This window comes from Macaca nemestrina, chromosome 17 (genome assembly GCF_043159975.1).
Source record: "Macaca nemestrina isolate mMacNem1 chromosome 17, mMacNem.hap1, whole genome shotgun sequence".
NCBI classification, from domain to species: Eukaryota; Metazoa; Chordata; class Mammalia; order Primates; family Cercopithecidae; genus Macaca; species Macaca nemestrina.
The window spans coordinates 78,398,204-78,417,383 of NC_092141.1; the positions used below are offsets into that span (position 1 = coordinate 78,398,204).

Sequence of the window (19,180 nt, forward strand, 5' to 3'; positions counted from 1 at the left end):
ATGTGGTAAGACAATTTCCTTTATAATAGCCTCAAGAAGAATAAAATACCTTGGAAAAAATTTAACAAAAGAAATGCAAATCTTATCCTCTGAAAGCTACACTGTTGAAAGCTTATTAAAGAAGATCTAAATAAATGCAAAAGGAACACCATGTTCTTGAGTCAAAAGACTTAATATTGTTAAGATGGCAGTAGTTTCCAAATTGATCTAAAGATTAAATGCAATTCTCATGAGCATTTCAGCTGACTTCTTTGCAGAAATTGATAGGCTAATCCTAAAATTCATAAGGTAATTTAAAGGCCTCAGAATAGCCAAAACAACCTTGAAAAAGAATGAACTTGGAGGAATCACACTTCCTGATTTCAAAACTTTTGCAAAGCTACACTAATCAAGATAGTGTGATGCTGGATTAAGGATAGACATAGATCAATGGAATAACACCGAGAGTCCATAAATAAATCCTTGCATTTACAATCAGTTGATTTTTGACAAGAATGCCAAGACAATTCAGGGGAGAAGGAGTAGTCTTTTCAACAAATGTTGTGTGGACTGCTGGATATACATATGTAAAAGAATGAATTTTGACCCTTACCTCACACCATATACAAAAACTACTACACAATGAACTAAGTACTTAAATATAAGAGCTAAACATGTAACACTCTTAGAAGAAAACATAGGTGTAAATTGTCATAACCTTGGATTAGTCAATGGTTTCTCAGCTATAATAGCAAAACCATAAGCACCTATGAAAAGATAGATAAGTTAGATTTCATCAAAATTAAAAACTTTTCCATGGCAAAGACACAATCAAGAAAGTGAAAAGACGACTGACAAAATGGGAGAAAATATTTATAAATTATGTATCTGATAAAGGACCTGTATGTAGACCATGTAAAGAACCTGTCATTTAATAATAAAAAGATAAGCAAAAAAAATGAGTGAAGGATTTGAACAGACATTTTGCCAAAGAGGATCTATAAATGGCCAATAAATACATGAAATGATGTTCAACGTCAATGATTATCAGGGAAATGCAAATCAAAACCCCAGTGAGATCTACTTCACATCTAGGATGGCTATTGTAACAAAAACAGAAAATAACCAGTGTAGGTGAGGATGTGAAGAGATTAGAACTCTTTACATTGCTGATGGGATTGTAAAATGGTGTAGCTGCTTTGAGAAACAGGTTGGCAGGTTCAGGAAAGGTTAAATATAGAGTTACTGTTGGACTCAGCAATTTCACTCCTAGATATATACCCAAGAGAATTAAAAACATATGGTCACTCAAAAACTTGTACATGAATGTACTTTGCAGCATTATTTATAATAGCCAAAAAGTGGAAACAATACATATCTGCCCATCAACTGATGAAATGAATAAATAAAAGGTGGCACAGGTATTCTATACAATGGAATATTTTCAGCAATAGGAAGGAAGAATTACCGATACAAGCTACAACACAGATGAACTTTGAAAATATTTTGCAAAGTGAAAGGAGCCAGTCACAAAAGTGCACATATTGTATAATTTCATTATATGAAATATCTAGAATAGGTAAATCTGCGGAGACAGAAAGTAGGCTAGTAGCTGCCAGGGGCTAGAGGGAGGGGTAGTGTTGAAGGAAAAGAGAGAGTGACTGATAATGGGTATGGTGTTTTTTATGTGGGTGATAAAAATGTTCTAAAATTGATTGTGATGATGGTTGCATAACTCTGAATATTCTAAAAACCATTGACTTGTGCAATTTAAATAGGTGAAATAGATGTTAAATAGGTGAATAGGTGAATTATATCTCAATAAAGCTATTTTAATAAGAGTCAGAGTGCAAAGGTAATATCATGGACCAACTCTGAAATTAATAATTCGAGCTCTTCAGAAGCAAACATTCTAAAATTTCTAGAAGAGTCAAGTAACTTTTCTAGAAAAGTATCCCATACTCACATGTCATACTCACATGTGTCCATTGAGACTTGTGGGTAGTTCTTGAGCTGGGAACCACTTCTGAGTCATTTTTTTTTTTTCAGGTTTTAGGATGAGCAACTTTGGGATGGAGGAGGCCTTTAGAATAAAGAAGGAAGTTTTAGATCACGCCTGCAATCCAACCTTACAGAGTTGTTTGCCTGTTTGAATTTTCCCTTGTCTCTATGGAACATTGACTACTTCCTCAGAAGCTTATACACTGTTAGAGTACTGGGTAAAATTTCATTTGAAACGGCAGGAACTCCTTTGCTGACCTATTGTGGCTGTTTCTAATGTTTCTTGGCTTCGTGTTGCGTAGGACCCCATGGGAAATCTTGGCAGAACACCCTGTTATACATCTATACTGAGTGCTTCTCTCAGCTTCCCTTCACACTGGATTTTTCTTTGTAACCCCGTTTTGCCCCTTTTTCTTCTTGTCTTAAAGAGAGACATCCTTCACTCCTGTCTCTGAGGCTACCTGTCTCCTGTGTTCTTGGTCCCACGTTGTCCCTTGCGAAACAGCTTCACCATTTCTGTGCACCTCTCTGGCCTCTTTTGACCCTTTCCCCCAGGGGCTTTTTTTCTTGGCTTGACGGTTGCTCAAATTTCCCATCATTTTTTTAGAAAGTAGTAACAAATGTACAAAAAGTCCCAAGCATCAAAACTTTCTTTAGATTTTTATGTCTTCCTCAATAGACTACAATCTTTTTATTTTCTCACAGTCAACTTTTTTTTGAAAGGTCTGTGTATTTTCCTATTTCCATTTATGTAAACTTTGAATGAAGAGACCAGAGTTACAAAGCAAAGAGCCTTGCGCTAAAATTAAGTCTAGAACATATCATACTTGGAAGCGTCCTGCATGTGAAGGAGAAGACCTGCACGTGGAGGAGAAGGCATTTTCTAAATTGTTTTTCCAAGTTGTGGTACTAGAAGCCCAAAAACTGTAATTAGACTCATATTGTGGCTACAGGGCTGGATGCAGTGAGAGTGTTATTTGGTGTCCCATTTTGTTTATTTTTCAGACATTGGAGAATGGGCCAGTTTCTTGGGGGAGAAAGTACGGTTCTTGAGATTAAGAGATGGAAGTTCTCCCTGTACAGAAAATGCCCTGAGAGAGTCATCAAGATATATTTGGTTAAATGTGTTAATTTCATTTTGAATGTTAAGGTTTCTGGCATGAAGCCAGATTTCGGTCTCAGTGATCTTGAGTGTTTAGTCTAGTCTGAGACTGATGAGTGTTCTACTAGGAAGTGAGAAGCATCAGGTTGAGAATTGATCAGGATAAGGCGAGCAGGAAATCCATTAAGGGGCTAAGAGCCCTTTTCTTTGATATTGAGAAGGGACATTGCCACGCACAATACAAACAGCACTGATCTCGCTCAGCATCTGCAAATAAGGATCACAGACACAACTTTTCAAATAGTCACTTCATCCTTACCCTTCTGCTAAAGTAATTTATGTCAAGTAGGGAATAGGCTTTTCAATGTCATCCAAACCCCCCCGCTTACGGAAGGGGCATTCGTCTGTAAACACACCACAGAGCTATTGAAGAATACAAAACTTGGTGACCTTATCTGTAAAGCTGGTGTGGTACCCTTCTCTAACACCAGAGCACCATTTAGTGAGAAAATTAGCTAGTCGATTGCCCAAATGTTTTCCATTTTAGCATCAGGGGAACCAAAGTCCAGGAAGGTGAAAATATCCTGGGCAAAGGTCGTGGCAATTTAGTTTTTTGATGGAGTCTAGATCTCCCTTGATAGACCTGGGTTGTGGCAAAACAGTGTCTGGTAAACAGTTTTATAACCTGCCTGTGTGATCCAGAAGAGCCTGGATATGTGAGTAGAAAGTCTGTACAGTGGATTTAATCCTGGACTTTTTCCTTTGGATACCAGAATTTATATATAGCCCTGACATAGTTCAGCAATAATCCTTACACGAGCTAGTGGAAACAGACTTGTGACAAAGAGTAATTTCAGTTGAAGGACTAAATACAATTATATGGGAAAGTTGACTGCTGATGACTATACAAGTTCTGTGTATGTGGACAAGTTCCTTGAAACAGAGGAAGTAATACCCCAGGCAACTGTAGTGATCATTAAATTAAGCAATTCGTGTGAAATGCTGAGAACTGTGCCTTGCATGTAACACATACGCAATAAATTCTAGGTGCTATTATTATTCTCATGAGCAGCCACTTGTTAATAAGAAGGTACCTGCCGGAAACAACAGTGTACCTGACTGGTAACTGACAGCATTCATTTATCCCAGACATACTTATTGAGCATCACAGCATATATTGATTTGCTCCTTTAATGCCACCAAGGTAGATATTGGGTTTCCCATTTTAAGGGTGAGGCTTAGATTAATAACATCCCAAGTTTTCACTGCTAATGAGGGGTTTGGTCCTTTCCCACTAGGCCTCTTTTTCACAGGGTCTTGTTGTGTTGTTTTCCAATTTACTACATATAACTTTGTTAGAGACTTTAAAATCATCTGACTTTATATAGATATGAGTGGGTACTTCCTTCAGTCTTTAATTCTGCTTCCCCATAGTAAAGACTTGTGAGAATTTCCACCAATAATATTTACTTAAAATCAATCCAATAAAAACCTGCAACTTAAAGAAAATCTTATGAAATTACTGTATCCAGGAAATATTATAAATTATCTCCTCGTATTTTTGGTTAGCCATTAAAATCAGTTTGGGAATTAAAATAAAGAGCTTCTGTATAGCAAAAGAAACTAACAATAGAGTAAACAGACAATCTACAGAATGGGAGAAAATATTCTCAAACAATGTATCCAACAAAGGTTTAATATCTAAAATTTGTAAGAAACTTAATTCAACAAGCAAAAAACAAATAACCTCATTAAAAAGTGGGCAAAAGACATGAACAGACACTTCTCAAAAGAAGACAGACAAAAAAATGCTCAACATCAGTAATCCTCAGAGAAGTGCAAATCAACACCACAGTGAGATACCATCTTATACCAGTCAGAATGGTTATTATTAAAAATTCAAAAAACGAGATGCTGGTAGAGAAGAAGAATGCTTATACATTATTAGTGGGAACGTAAATTAGTTCAGCCACTCTGGAAAGCAGTTTGAGAATGTCCCCAAGAACTTAAAACAGAGCTACCATTTGAACTAGCAATCCCATTTTTGGGTATATATCCAAAAGAAAGAAATTGTTCTACCAAAAAGACACATGCCCATATATGTTCATTGCAGCACTGTTCACAGTAGTAAAGACATGGAATCAACCTAAATGCCCATAGTAATAGACTGGATAAAGAAAGTGTGGTACATATACACCATGAAATCCTATTCAGCCATAAAAAAGAACAAAATCATATCCTTTGCAGGAATACAGATGCAAGCAAATCAGTGCAGGAACAGAAAAGTAAGTACCGCATGCTCTCACTTAAAAGTGGGAGCTAAACACTTACGTCCACTTGGGTACTCGCGGACATAAAGATGGCAACAAGAGGCCCTGGAGACTAGTAGAAGGGGGAAGGAGGGAGGGGAGAAAGAGTTGAATAACTGACTGTTGGATACTGTATTCACTACCTGACTGATGAGATCAGTGCAAACCTCAGCATCATAAAATATAACCAAATAACAAACCTGCACATGTACCTCGTGAATCTAAAATAAAAACTGCAGTTATAGAAATCAAATAAGGCTGAGTGCGGTGGCTCACGCCTATAATCCCCACACTTTGGGAGGCCCAGGTGGGTGGATCACCTGAGGTCAGGAGTTCGAGACCAGCCTGACCAACATGGTGAAACCCCGTCTCTGGTAAAAATACAAAATTAGCCAGGCATGGTGGTGCAGGCCTGTAATCCCAGCTACTCGGGAGGCTGAGGCAGGAGAATCACTTGAACCTGGGAGGTGGAGGTTGTAGTGAGCTGAGATCGCGCCATTGCACTCCAGCCTGGGCAACAAGAGTGAAACTCTGTCTCAAAAAATAGTAATAATAAAAATCAATCAATCAATCAATAAAATAAGTTTGGGAACATTGCATAGGTTACAGTGTATATGAGACTACATGGAACATATTTACTGTAATACCTTTCACCCCTATTTCTGTGATCACATAGGTGGAACATTGTTCTGGTACAATAGAGAATTTATATACTTTTTCTTGTGCTCAGTCTTTGCAATTAACTGATTTAGATATTTCAAGGTGTCTGCCTGGAACAATTTCCAGACTTACCACCTACGACTAGAGAACTCCACTTCTTTTGACACCCTGAGTTATGGCATTGCCCGAAGCAATATTTGTTAATTACAGTAATGATTATCTATTCACGAGTAAAAACTCAGAGTTTAAATCTTTCTGTAGGACTGTGGAATTTCCACTTTAAGGGTTACATGAGGATCTGAACTAGTTAGTATTGAAATGAGTACACTTGCATGAACCAAACTAACAGTACTTTGAAAATAAGTTGTTTGCTTTTGTAGATTAGCGTTCTCTTTTTAGAAAATCTCAGATTCAAATTTTATTATATTCTTGAAGCAATTTCTTTGTCTTTGCTTTTTAATTGGGCATCACAAACCCCTAGCCAGAAGTGTCACCAGTGGGAAATGCACTAAGCCAGGAAAGTATGTAGCTGAACAAAAGGCAAAGGCCACTGTGTTCTTTTGCTAGGCTATGGTTTGCAAAACATGACTCTCACAAACGTCCAGCTTCTCTGAAAAGAAAGGTAACTAGATATTGCAGAAACAGCCATGGGGCAAAGGATTAAACTGAGGTTTTCCAGGTTGCAGGGTTTGAGTTACAGGGTAAAGAGTCTTGCCGTATATTTTCTGTTATTTTGGCCGTGGTTTCTTTACCCTCTTGTTTCTTGTTGGCAGGGAACATGAAGAGTTTCAGAATTCACGAGGAATTTCAGGCCTGGGGAAAGGGCTTCATTTCTTCCTTATGCTTTTTTCTCCAAGATGGCATTGAGTTGGAAAGACCTGGAAGGGGGTCAGCATCTCCTCCTTCCTTGCTCCACTGAAGAGCAGGAGGGACTCGTCTGCTAACATCCATTCCTTCTAGTTTGCAGTTAATTTCTCAACTTTGGTTGTTTTGCCTTCTTATATTATCACATGGAGACTCTGTAGATGTTTCTTGAGTCCAGGGATTAGCCAGTTCTTTGTTTCTGTCGCCACTGGCAATGCAGGATCACAAGATGCTTCTGAAGGCCAAATGCTACAGGAGTTAAGAAGGCAAGAGAGTGAAAGTGGGATAGGGAAAGGAAGAGCACGGGAAAAGTAAGAAATACATTTGTTAGAGAGTGTGGCAGTGTGGGTGTGGCAGGAAGGATGCTGCGTTATTTCAATAAATGTTGAAAGAAAATTTCACAAAATTCATTGTCCATTTCTGATAACAGCATATGATTTAATAATTTTCTGTAGCTGCTATAACAAATTACCACAAACTTGGTGGTTTAAAACACCCGAATGATTTTTTTTTTTTTTTAAGTTTTAAGTTCAGGGGTACACGTGTAGGTTTGTTATATAGGTAGACTTGTGTCATGGGGGTTTGTTGTACAGATTATTTCATTACCCAAGTATTAAGCCTAGTGCCATTAGTTATTTTTCCTGATCTTCTCTCTCCCCGCTCTTCCACCCTCTGATAGACCCCAGTGTGTGTTGTTCCCTCTGTGTGTCCGTCCGTGTGTTCTCATCATTTAGTTCTCATTTATATAAGTGAGAACATAAGATAGCTGGTTTTCTCTTCCTGTATTAGTTTGCTAAAGATAATATCCTCCAGCTCCACCCATATTCCTGCAAAGGATGTGATCTCGTTTTTTTTTATGGCTACATAGCATTTCATGGTGTATATGTACCACATTGTCTTTTTTCCTTCCTTCCTTCCTTCCTTCCTTCCTTCCTTCCTTCCTTCCTTCCTTCCTTCCTTCCTTCCTTCCCTCCCTCCCGCCCTCTTTTCTTTTCTTTCCTTTCCTTTCTTTCCTTTCCTTTATTCCTTCCTCTCTCTCTCTCTCTCTCTCTCTCTTTTTTTGAGGGAGTCTCACTCTATCGCCCAGGCTGGAGTGCAATGGCACGATCTCGGCTCACTGCAACGACGCCTGGCTAATTTTTGTATTTTTAGTAGAGACGGGGTTTCACCATATTGCCCTGGTTGGTCTCGAACTCCTGACCTCAACTATTCTGCCCGCCTCAGCTTCCCAAAGTGCTGGGATTACAGGTGTGAGCCACCGTGCCCGGCCCACGTTTTCTTATCCAGTCTATCATTGACGGGCATTTGGATTGATTCCATGTCTCTGCTACTGTGAACAGTGCTGCAATGAACATATACATGTGTGTGTCTTTATGGTAGAACGATTTCTATTCCTCTGGATATAGACCCAGTAATGCCATTGCTGGGTCAAATGGTAGTTCTGTTTTCAGCTCTTTGAGGAATTGCCACACTGCTTTCCACAATGGTTGAACTAATTTACACTCCCACCAACAATGTATAAGTGTTCCTTTTTCTCTGCAACCTCGCTGGCATCTGTTGTTATTATTATTATTATTCATTTTTGAATAATAGCCTTTTGGACTGGTCTGAGATGTTATTTCACTGTGGTTTTGATTTGCATTCTCTAATGATCAGTGATGAGCTTTTTTTCACAGGCTTGTTGGCCACTGTATATCTTCTTTTGAAAAGTGTCTGTTTGTGTCCTTTGCTTACTTTTTAATGGGGCTGTTTGCTTTTTTCTTGTAAATGTGTTTAGTTCCTTATAGATGCTGGATATGAGACCTCTGTCAGATGCATAGTTTGCAAAATTTTTTTCCCATTCTGTAGGTTGTCTGTTTATTCATAATTTCTATAGCTGTGCAGATGCTCTTTAGTTTAATTAGATCCCATTTGTCGATTTTTGCTTTTATTGCAGTTGCTTTTGGCATCTTCATTATGAAATCTTTGCCCATTCCTATGGCTGAATGGAATTGCCTAGGTTGTCTTCCAGGGTTTTTATAGTTTTGGGTTTTACATTTAAATCTTTAATCCCTCTGGAGTTGGTTTTTGTGTATAGTATAAGGAAGGGATCCAGTTTCAACCTTCTGCATATAGCTAGCTAGTTATTCCAGCACCTTTGATTGGATAGGGGGTCCTTTCCCCAGTGTTTGTTTTTGTCCGCTTTGTGGAAGGTCGGTAGTTGTAGGTGTGCAGCCTTTTTGTGGGCTCTGTATTCTGTCCTATTAAAACACCAGACATTTTTTCTCTGACATCTGGAGGCCAGAAGTCTACAGTGAAGGTGTTGGTGTGTCAGGCTCCCTCCAGAGGCTCTGGGAGAGAATCCATGCCTGTGGTGGCTGCTGGCCTTTGGCATTCCTTAGATTGCAGCTGCATCACCAAAGTCTCTGACTCAGCCTTTGCCTCTCCTCCTCCTCTCTGCCTGTGTCTACTCTCCCTCTGCCCCTCTGTGTAAGGACACTTCTGATTGCATTTAAGAATCACCTGGATAATTTAGGATAATCTTCTCATTTCAAAATCCTTAATTTAATCACATCTGCAAAAAAAAAAAAATCATGATAACATTCATAGGTTGCATGGATTAGGTTATGGGCATTGGGAACCATCCTCAGCCTACCCCACTCAGTAAAATGTAAATAGTGATATACCTCCTCAACATGAGAAAAATCATTCAGTTGATCTGTTCAACTGAATCCAAAGCCAGCATAATTTTTTTTAAATTGTGAAAAGCGAGCAAGAGTTCTCTTAAAGTAAGGATCAAATGAAGATGTCCACATGAGTATTTCACATATTTTTTGGACACGTCAGCCAATGAACTTATACAAAAGAACTATATAAGAGGTTTAAATATTAAAAAGTTGTACACAATTCATTTGGAAATAAGTAGATTAATAGCTGATATTGGAAGAAATGTGTAGCCATTGGGGAAGCAGAGAGAATGTTTTTACCTTACGAAAATGCAGAGAACACAAAAGAATGTAAAAATTTAAAATTTTATATAACCAAAAAGGAAAAAAAAACAGCATATGTGTTTGTGTGTGTGTGTGTGTGTGTGTGTGTGTTGCAACACTAACTACAAAAGGGGCAATGCCTTCTTTTACAAAGAAAACAACAACAATAATAACCTATTATAAAAATGAGCAGATGACTTGAACAGGGAGTTCACAGAAAAATGAATACAGGTGCCAGTGGATATCTAAAAAATACTGAGCTGCAGCTGGGCGCAGTGCCTCACGCCTGCAATCCCAGCACTTTGGGAGGCCGAGGCGGGCGGATCACCTGAGGTCAGGAGTTTGGGAGCAGCCTGGCCAACATGGAGAAACTCCATCTCTACTAAAAATACAAAAATAAGCCGGGTATGGCGGTGTACATCCGTAGTCCCAGCTACTCAGGAGGCTGAAGAAGGAGAATTTCTTGAACCCAGGAGGCAGAGGTTGCAATGAGCTGAGATTGTGCCATTGCAGTCCAGCCGGGATGACAGTGAGACTCCGTCTCAAGAAAAAAAAATATATATATATATATAATATATAATATATAAAATATATTATATATAATATAAAAATATATATTATATATAATATATTTTATAATATATAAAATATATACTATATAATATATGATATAATATATACTATATAATATATGATATATGAAATATATAATATATAAAATATATATAATATATGATATATGATATATAAATATATATTATATATTATATATATACTCATCTTCATTAAATATTTTAAAAATGTGATTCAAAACAATGAGGCATCCCTTGTACCCTCGTGCCTATCAAATTGATAGAGATGAAAATGTTAATTACCAAGTGTTGCTGAGGGATTATTCATTTATATTTATTCATTTTTCCTTTTTTCATTAAGAGTTTAAGTTAGCTTGCTAGGTTGCATAAAATTAAGCAATCTAGCGTAAATTAAAAGTAAGTGAGGCCACCTGCAAAGTAGTCTTGCCAAAGAATCTGATCAAGTTGAATCTGATCAATTTCTAACAAACAGAGGGGTGTGTGAGTCAATAATAAGGGATAAGAGCAGCAGAATCCAGTGGAAAAAAACTATAGGACACATGGCCTGCATTTCTTCAACAAAATAATTGCATGAAGTTGCAGGAGGAGAGGAAAGGGAGAGGCAAAAAGAAATGGAGGGAGGTCGGGTGCAGTGGCTCACACCTGTAATCCCAGCACGTTGGGAGGCCAAGGCGGGCAGATCACCTGAGGCCGAGAGTTTGAGACCAGCCTGGCCAACATGGTAAAACCTCGTCTCTACTAAAAATACAAAAAGTAGCTGGGCATGGTGTAATCTCAGCTACTCGGGAGGCTGAGGCACAAAAATCACTTGTACCCAGGAGGCAGAAGTTGCTGTGAGCCAAGGTCGTGCCACTGCACTCCAGGCTGGATGACAAAGTGAGACTCTGTCTTTTAAAAAAAAAAATAGAAAAGAAAAAACAAAATGGAAGGGAGAGCCCCTTGATTAAAAGGAAACTAAGAAACTTAACTGCTTATGAGACATGGCCCTAATTTTGCTCTTGATTCAAACATACAGTAATTTAAAGTATTTGAGATTTTTGTGAGACAATTAGAATTTTGAACACGGAGCAGATATTAAGAAATTGTTGAAGTGCGATAATGCTATTACAGTTACTGTTTTTTCAATAGTCAGTTTCTTTTAGGGATATTTGGTAGAACATATGGATGAAATAATTTGATGTCTGGGAAAGAGGGTGGGATACAGACTAAAAAAATGTCCATGAATCAATATTGTTGACGTTGGGGAAATGGATATATAGGGGTTGATTATAACTCTTTTGTTTATTTTCTCATATGCAGTGATTTGTTGCTTAATGATGGGGATAAGTTCTGAGAAACATTATTAGGTGATTTTATCATTGTGTGAATATCATCTAATGAACTTCCATAAACCTCAATGGCATAGCCTGCTACACACCTGGGCTATATGATATGGCCTATTGCTCCCAGGATACAAACCGGGACAGCGTGTGACTGTTGAAAACTGTAGGCTCTTGTAACAAAATGGCCAATATTTGTGTATGTCAACATAGAATGGGTATAGTGAAACATGGTATAAAATATAAAAAATGGTTCACCTGTGTAGGGCACTTACCGTGAATGAAGCTTCCAGGACTGGAGGTTGCTCTGGGTGAGTCAGTGAAGGAGTGGTGAGTGAATGTGAAGGCCTCACACTATGGACTGTAGACATTATAAACACTGTAAGCTTAGGCTACACTGAGTTTATACATATATTTTTCTTTCTTCAACAATAAATGAACCTTAGCTTATTGTAACTTTTTAACTTTCTAAACTTTGTAATTTTTTTAAAAAAACTTCTGGCTCTTTTGTAATAAATAACACTTAGCTTAAAACACAAACGTATAGCTGTGCAAAAATATTTTCTTTTTTTGTGTCGTTATTCTCTAAGCTTTTTCTAGATTAAAATTATTTTAATTTTTACTTTTAAACTTTTTGAAAAACCGAGACACAAATACAGCTATCAGCCTTGGCCTACACAGGGTCGGAATCCTCAATATCACTGTCTTCCACCTCCACATTCTGTCCCAGGTCTTCAGGGATGATAACATGCCTGGAACTGTCATCTCCTATGGTAACGGTGCCTTCTCCTGGAATACCTGCTGAAGACACTGCCTGAGGCTGTTTTACAGTTAACTTAAAAAAAAAAAAAGTAGAAAGAGTACACTCTAAAATAACAGTAAAAAGTATAATATAGTAAATATATAAATCGGTAACATAGTCATTATCATTATCAAATATTACGTACTCTACATCATTATGTGTGCTGTACTTTTATATAACTGGTAGTGCAGTGGATTTGTTTACACCACTAGCACTACAAACGTGTGTAATGAATTGCGCTGTGACATTATGGCGGCTACCATGTCACCAGGTGATAGTTGACCTAAACATCATGACGCAGTGTATGCCTGCATTTAAAATGTCCTATAATAAAATGTTATTAAAAGAAGAGGTAAGACAGAAACGAAGTAAAAAAACAGTGACTCGGAAATGAATATGAATATAATTCCTAGTTTAGCTGTAAGCTTTTTAACCATTAACCCAAGGGAGAAAACATCACTCTCATTTGCTCTAGGCAGGAATTGATCAATTATGCAGAAGCCAATTCTTTCTGTTACTGATACACATTTTTTTTTTCCCCCTGAGTCTTTATAAGAGAACATTACGTAAGATAATGCAGAACATCCTCAGGGACATGCATTCCAGAGACCTCTTTGTAAGGTGTACTAAGGTGCACTCCAACAAGGGCCAGTGGCATGGGGATAGAATGAGGCTCCAAAGAAATCAGATGGAGCTGGGTGAGAGGCAGAATAGACCCTGTACTGATAGCATTCTAGTTGGGGGGATTGCAAATGAAGAACTTTCCTTCGTTTTTTTTTATTACCCCTTAGTCTTCAAGCAGCTGGTTGAATTGAAGTTACTACCTTGGAGTTTCCTTTGGTTAAAAGGGAGATGATCAGAGTGCTGTTAAAATTGTGGGCCGGGCGCGGTGGCTCACGCCTATAATCCCAGCACTTTGGGAGGCTGAGGAGGGTGGATCACCTGAGGTCAGGAGTTCGAGACCAGCCTGGACAACATGGTGAAACCCTGTTTCTACTAAAAATACAAAATCAGCCAGGCGTGGTGGCGCACGTCTGTCATCCCAGCTACTCGGGAGGCTGAGACAGGAGAATCGCTTGAACCTGGGAGGTGGAGGTTGCAGTGAGCCAAGATCACGCCATTGCACTCCAGCCTGGATAATAAGAGTGAAACTCTGTCTAGAAAAAAAACCAAAAACCAAAAAACAAAACAAAACAAAACCCCAAAATTGTGATATTGGACCAAAGGAAAAAAAGAATCCATTACTTACACACACACACACACACACACACACACACACACACACACACACACAAAATTCACCCCTCTTATTCACTATGCCACTCTTTTAACTATTAAAACAGAATTTTCTGTGATTCTGTTACTATTTAAGAACATCTTCATATATTGGTAAATTTCTTTTTTTTTCTTTTTTTTTGAGATGGGGTTTCGCTCTTGTCGTCCAAGCTGGAGTGCAGTGTGGAGATCTCGGCTCACTGCCTCCGCCTCCCAGGTTCAAGCGATTCTCCTGCCTCAGCCTCCCAAGTGGCTGGGACTACAGGCGCACACCAACACGCCCAGCTAATTTTTGTATTTTTAGTAGAGACGGGGTTTCACCATGTTGGGCAGGCTGGTCTCAAACTCCTGACCTCAGGTGATCCACTCTCCTCAGCCTCCCAAAGTACTGGAATTATAAGCTCGAGCTACTGCGCCTGGTTATTTTGATAAATTTCAATCATATTCAAAAGTAGACTGTAATACTGCCAGGTATCTAGCACTCAGTTTTGACAGTGACCAACTCATAGCCAATCTTATTTTATCTGTATCTCCATCACACACCCTGCCTTTTTTTTGAAGCAAATTCTAGAATATCATTTCACTCATAAACATTTTGGTATTATCTCTAAAAAAATAAATACTTATTTTTTAAAACCTAACCAAACCCAATGTGTATTTTGAAAAGCTGGAGCACGCCACTAAATTTCTTTGCAACCCATTGCCACATTGTTATTTTAAAATGATGTTTTTAAGCCCCCGTAGGACTACATTTCCTTTCGATCAGTGCTCATGAGTGAAGCCGCCCATAAATGCAGAAGGAGATGAACACAGACAGTAGGGGTTCCCCGCTGCCTGCCTCCTGCCTCCTGCCTTCTCCCTGGGCCTAGAACATAACTCAGGGCATTGGCTGTGATTTGCTTTTAGGTTCTTTTAGTAATATATTAGTCAATACCAAATTGTTAACGTGACATAAAAGGTCCACTAGTTTTTTGTTTGTTTGTTTGTTTTTTAAGCTTTAATCACATGAAGCTCTAAGCAAACCCGTTTGAGCACTTTTATTCTCTTCAAATGGGAAGAGAATTTCCCAATTAGCGGGTGGACAGCCTGGCTCATTCTCCTTTGACAGGAGTGTAATTCTTTGTGTCCTTCACCAATTCTTCAAAATGTTCTTAGTTTGGCTGGCTGCCTTCCCTTCTTTTTTTTTTTTGAGAGGGAGTCTCACTCTGTCTCCCAGACTGGAGTGCAGTGGCATGGTCTCGGCTCACTGTAACCTCTGCCTCCTGGGTTCCAGTGATTCTCCTGGCTCAGCCTCCAGAGTAGCTGGGATTACAGGCGTGCGCCCCACGCCTGGCTAATTTTTTGTACTTTTAGTAGAGATGGGGTTTCACCATGTTGGCCTGGCTGGTCTCGAACTCCTAATCTGAAGTTATCTGCCCACCTTGGCCTCCCAAAGTGCTGGAATTATAGGATAGGCGTGAGCCACCGCACCCGGCCACCTTCTTTCCTTCTTCTTGTTTCCGTCTGTCTCAGGCAACTTTCTGCTTCTTTGTTTGTTATTCCCAGATCTACATATTTCCTCCTGTCCTTCTCTTAAGCTCCATTTACCTGCTTGAATTCTGCCATGCGTCCCTCCAGCATCTTATAAATACATCTGAAATGGAACTCATGATCTGCCCTTTCCCGATTGGCCACCCCCACTGACCTGACTCTCCTCTTTTACTTAACTTCATATGAGGGTGGAAAAGCCAGATGATGAGCATCATTTTTACTACCACCACTACTACTAGCAGCAATACTTCTATTACTATTACTATTACTATTACTATTACTATTACTATTACTCTTAACTACTACTTAGCTTCTGTTCCTTTGTTCCTGTTATGCAGTAAGTGACCAGAGCCTATAGATTTTGCCTCTGCAAAATTCAAGCAGCTTACTTGTGAGCCAGATTGCTGTGATCTCTACCTCTTATTTTTGGGTCTAGTGCTTAAACTCTGTACCTAGGTAGGAAGACGTGGACCCTGACTTCGAAGGGCTTGCGTTTTTAGTGGAAGACATGGATGAACAGATGGGCTCACTTAATCAGTATAGGAAGGTTCAGGGTACTGTGGCAACACAGAGGAAAGGTATTTATTGTATTGGGGACTTTCACAGAAGGCTTCCTGGAGAAAAACATGCTTGAGCTAAGTGTCGAAGTTGACTGGGGGAAACAGGTGGGTTGTGGGGGAAGTGGCCGGAGCCTGGGAGGAAAGTGACATTGGCATCATAAAGTGAGAAATGGTAAAGCAAGTCAAACAAACAAACAAAAAACAACTTTACATAAGACACATGGTAGACAAGGGCTGCTTAACTGTGGCTGATTTCTCAGACACTTGTGAAACTTAAGAAAATACATGGATCCTGAAGCCTCACTCTATCAACTTAGCCGGTAACTATTCTGCCCAGTAGCTGAGAGACCTGGACAAAAGGGCATTAGCAGGGGACCCACCTGCAAGAGTCCTTTTGGGGCAGTTTCACCCGTAAGGATAGGATTGGAAGTGTGGTTTCAGTGACACAACTATGATATCGTTGTGTATAGATTTTAAGAGTTTTTAGCACTGAGACACTCTGTATGGCACCCAGTGGAAGCCACACATGCACACACACACACACACCTGGAAGCCACACACACACACACACACAAACACACACACTCCTGGAAGCCACACACACACACACTCCCCTGGAAGCCACACACACACAAACACACACACACACACACACACAGAGAGAGAGAAGGGACCAGTGAGCCAATGTCTTTATTGGGTACAGGGCGTTATCCAGTCTCCTGCGGGGAGCTTTAATTGCTGGGTTTAAAGCAAGCAGGCACTAGTTCTAGGAGGTCACAGTGTGACTGAGAGGTGGTAACCTTATGTTTGTGGGCAAATGTCTGCATGGTCTGTTTAAAGGAAATGGCAGGAGAGTAGGGAGGCCAGCCTGATAGGCAGGAGAGATGTCTGTAAGTTTCATCTCTGGCCACTGGTTTGGAGCCACTCCGGCAGAGTGTGGTACTAGAAACCGTGTCGACAGTGACTGAGCCCTGCTTCTGATGTGAGATAGTTTAACTTAGGTTTAAAAATGGATACTGAGGCAACCTGAAAGTATAGGCACTCACTACACTCCGTCCCAGAAATCCTGACTCTATAGACCTGGAGAAGTTCCCATAGTCAGTGGGCACAAAGAGAGGTTGATTCAAGATTGATGAGATGTTTGAAAAATGTAATTCTCGCATAAATAACACAAAAGAGGGAGAATGGAGCACAGAATTTGAAGAAATAAGATGCCATCCAGAGAACATTCTGCTTAGCTCATATTTTAAAAATATAAGCATAAATATAAATATGGAAGGGAGAAAAGAAAGTATTTATTGAACACCTATATTATGCCCGACCCTGCTAGGTTTCTTCACACACACCGTGTCAACTGAGTCTCTTAATGACCTGGGGAGACTTTACATCATCTCCAGTTTGCAGGTGTAGAAACTTAGTTTAAGATAAGAAACCTTCTCAACGTTACATCACTAAGTGGGACAGCTGGGATCTGAAATGATTCTTACTGATGCAGAGGTTTGTGCAATTTCCATTCCATTCTTGGTTGTGCATTTTGTGTGTTTTTTGAAGAGCTCTGTACAAATGTTCAAAACAGTTGAGAAAAGAATAACAAATATTCAGTCAACAAATATTTACGATGTGCCGGTACTGGGCAAAATCGTTGGCCATCATGGAACTTATATTCTAGTGGGGAAAGATAGGTAAATGAGGAATAAATAAATGCAAAAGTAAATAAATACAAAAATAAGATAATTCTAGATTGTGAGAAAAGGTATGCGGGAAATGAGTGGAAGATGGTCCTGGAGATCTATTTTAGAGAGAGTGGACATTTTTCAGCTAAAATATCAAAGTTTCAGGGCAGCTGCTTTGAGCTTATACTGTGTTGCAGGCCCAGCGTAAGGTGCCGGAATATGAAAGCAGGAATGTGTGGATAGTAATCCTTAGGTTGTGTTCAGGAAGCTCTGGGAAGCTTCTATGAGGGAGCTTTTGAATTTGGAAGGTTGAGTTCTTGTCTGCAAGAGAGCTTAGAGCCCTCCAGGTAAAAGGAACAGTATGACCAAAGGTAAGGTCTTAGGAGATTCATTCTGACTCTGAAATCAAACTGACTGCAGGTTTTTAAATGAGCTGTTCAGCCAGGCACAGTGGCTCACACCTGTAATCCCAGCAACAGCACTTTGGGAGGCCAAGGCGGGCAGATAACCTGAGGTCAGAAATTTGAGATTAGCCTGGTCAACATGGCGAAACCCCATCTCGACTAAAAATACAAAAATTAGGTGGGTGGGGTGGTGCATGCCTGTATTCCCAGTCACAGCTACTCGGGAGGCTGAGGGGCATGAGAATTGTTTGAACCTGTAAGGTGGAGGTTTCAGTGAGCCTAGATAGCGCCACTGCACTCCAGCCTGGGTGACAAAGTGAGCCTCTGTCTCAAAAAAAAAAAAAAAAAAAGGCCGGGCATGGTGACTCACGCCTATAATCCCAGCACTTTGGGAGGCCGAGGCAGGTGGATCATGAGGTCAGGAGTTCAAGACCAGCCTGACCAACATGGTGAAACCCCATCTCTACTAAAAATACAAATATTAGTCAGGCGTGGTGGCGGGTGCCTGTAATCCCAGCTACTCAGGAGGCTGAGGCAGGAGAATCACATGAACCCGGGAGGCAGAGGTTGCAGTGAGCTGACATTGTGCCACTACACTCCAGGCTGGGTGACAGAGCAAGATTCCATCTCAAAAAAAAAAAAAGCTTTTCAGCTTTTCTTCTCTAAACTTTATGTAATTCCAGAGAGATTTGCTTGAGTGGTTGGAATCTCAGTGGTATATAAGAACCAGTGGTTTTGGAGGATTGGAGGATGGCAGGGTCTCTGTTCCCTTTTACATTGCTGTTGCAAAGCCAGCTTTCTTCCTGCACGCCTCTTCCCCTGCCCTGCTTCGTTCGTTGCTTTGCATATGATGATTGCAATTTAATAACACTGAATGATACTTCACTGCTGATTTTATTGCCAACTACCCTTGGAACGTCAGCCTCGATGCAAGTAGTAAGGAGAGGGCAGCCAAGGCCTCTAGATTGCCAGTTACTTGGCTGGAAATCCCATTCATATTGGGAAACAGATTTTTAAAATAAATTTGGCACTGGAAACACTGCCATCCTTTTGTGAAGCTGTGTCAATAATCATAAACTCTCACAATCATGCCCCCCAACCCTCGGCCAAGCTAACAAATATTTAGGCATCAGCGTATCT

At 39.8% G+C, this 19,180-nt stretch overlaps 1 protein-coding gene across 1 annotated transcript in view; it reads left to right on the forward strand.

Moving 5' to 3' along the window:
• LOC105469063 (mitogen-activated protein kinase kinase 6) overlaps positions 1 to 19,180 on the forward strand; it is a 142,580-nt gene that overhangs the window by 70,406 nt on the left and 52,994 nt on the right. The window lies entirely within an intron of this gene.